This window comes from Nycticebus coucang, chromosome 5 (assembly GCF_027406575.1).
Source record: "Nycticebus coucang isolate mNycCou1 chromosome 5, mNycCou1.pri, whole genome shotgun sequence".
NCBI lineage: Eukaryota > Metazoa > Chordata > Mammalia > Primates > Lorisidae > Nycticebus > Nycticebus coucang.
The window spans coordinates 82,378,134-82,380,724 of NC_069784.1; the positions used below are offsets into that span (position 1 = coordinate 82,378,134).

At 40.8% G+C, this 2,591-nt stretch overlaps 1 pseudogene; it reads left to right on the plus strand.

Moving 5' to 3' along the window:
- Window positions 1-611: 611 nt before the first annotated feature.
- On the plus strand, window positions 612-1,080 carry LOC128586486 (cofilin-1-like; annotated as a pseudogene).
- Window positions 1,081-2,591: the final 1,511 nt, after the last annotated feature.

Sequence of the window (2,591 nt, forward strand, 5' to 3'; positions counted from 1 at the left end):
ATTTGCATTGCCCTGATGATTAGTGAGTTAATGACTTTTTCATATACCTGTTAGCCATTTGCATGTTTTCTTTTGAGACATGTCTATTCAAGTTCTTCGCTTGTTTTTAATATATACATTTGTTTTCTTACTATTGAGTTGTTTGAGTTCCTTATATATTTTGGATACTAACAACTCTTATCCAATGTATGATTTATAAATATTTTCCCTTAATCCGAGGTTGTCTATTGGTTGTTTCCTTTGCTATGCAGAAGCTTTTTGGTTTGTCCCATTTGTCTATTTTTACTTTTGTTGCCTGTGCTTTGAGGGTTATATCCAAGTAATCATTGCTCATACTAATGTTGTGAAAGTTTTCCCTTAAGTTTTCTTCTAGTAATTCTATAATTTCAGGTATTACATTTAAGTTTGTAATCCATTTAGAGGTGACATAGGGAGTAAGATAAGGGCCTACACTCATTCTTTAAAAAACAGATATGATTTCTGAGATTAAAAAGTTACAGTAGATACAGTGACTTAAAAATTGAATGAGTAGGGAGTTGGACCCCAGCAGAGGCGACAGTGGCCGTCTTCTGGTCTGCTTTCCTTGCCATCACCCCTTTGCTTCTGGAAACATGGCCTCTGGTGTGGCTGTCTCTGATGGTGTCATTAAGGTGTTCAATGACATGAAGATGCACAAATATTTAAAGTCAGAGGTGAAGGCAGTGCTCTTCTTCCTGAGTGAGGACCAAAAGAGCAACATCCTGGTAGGTGATGTGGACCAGACTGTCATAATCCCTACACCACCTTTGTCAAGATCCTTCCAGACCAGGACTGGAGCTGTGCCCTCTATGATGCAACCTATGAGAGTAAGGAGAGCAAGAGGAGGACCTGGTGTTTTATCTTTTGGGCTCCTGAGTGTGCTCCCCTTAAGAGCAAAATGATTTATGCCGGCTCCAAGGATGCACTCAAGAAGAAGCTGACAGGGATCAAGCATGAATTACAAGCAAGTGCTGTGAGGAGGTCAAGGACTGCTGCACGCTGCACCCTGGCAGAGAAGCTGGGGGCAGTGCCGTCATCTCCCTGAAGGGCAAGTCTTTGTGAGCCCCCTCCTGCCCCCTGCCTGGAGCATCTGGCAGCCCCAGACCTGCCCCTGAGGGTTGCAGGCTGCCCCCTTCTCGCCAAACTAGAAGGGCTGGGGGGATCCCAGCAGGGAGAGGGCAATCCCTTTACCCCAGTTGCCAAACAGCCCCCCAACTCCCTGGATTTTCCTCCTCCCTCCATCCCTGATGGTTCTGATTTTCCCAAACTGCTTTTGATCTTCTGATTGTTTTGGGGTTGAAGCAGACCAAGTTCCCCACTGGCACCCCAGTTGGGGGGAGCCTGTATTTTCTTAACAACATCCCTATACCTCACCTATTCCATCCCTTCCCATGCTGCCAACTTCTAACTTCTGTGCTTGTCTGTTTAGTTCTGTGTATAAATGGAGTGTTGCGGAGATGACCCCTCCCTTTTCCCCTGGTCTCAGCCACTTATGGAAGTGTTTTGCTGTTTGGCAGGCGCGGGTGGGGTTCGAACTGTTTCGAGGGAACTTTGATTGAAAACACACACACACACACACAAATCAAATGAGTAAGAGCAAATAATATTATAATTGTGCTGGGATAGAAATATTTTTAGACACTGATATATATTTTAACAAATTTTAAAAATTAGATAATAGTTAATGTTGATGAGGGAATTGTTTGATTTAAATTTTTATTTCCTCTATCCATGTCTATCTCCTATATATCATTCTTGCCTATTTTCTTTTCATTTCTCAGATTCTTTGATATTTCTTTATTCTCTTTCCTTTCTACTTATTTCTTAAATTGGAGCATAGGAACTTACTATTTTTATAGATCAAAAATGGTTGATTTTTTTTTTAGTAATTTCATATAGCTCAATCTATTTACTTTTTATGGGAAATTTCATAGTTTTTAATTTTAACTTTGAGTTCTCCTTCCTGCGATAATGTTTATAAATGGTTTCTATTTTTATCTGCATTGAAATAGGATTCTCTCCTGTCTGGGACAGAAAAAGTAACCAACAAGTTAAGTGTCTGAACTCCCAATCCCCCCAAAAGCTATATTGAAGTCTCAATCCTTAGTACCTGAAAATGTGACCTTATTTAGAAATGGGATACTGAAAGAGTTCATTGATTCTCATATGTACAATAAGTACTTCATTTTATGAAGTCATTAGGGTGGACCTTAATTCAATGATTGGTGGTCTTCCAAAAAGGGGAAATTTGGACACAAGGCAAGAACAGTGGAAGATTAGGTGAAGATACCCAAGGAGACACCGAAGGGCCATGTGACAGGAGGGACACATGTAAAGGACAACAAATGCAAAGAATCCCTGGAAAACACCACCAGAAGCCAAAAGAGGCAGGGAAGGTTTCTCCCTAGAGTTTTCAGAACATGGCACTGACAACGCCTTAATTTCAGACTTCTAGCCCTCAAAACTAATCCAATAAATTGCTATTAGATTAGTCCACATAATTTTTGGTATTTGTTATGGTAGCCCAGGAAGCAGACACTGTACTCAAACTACTGGCACATGACTTGACAAGG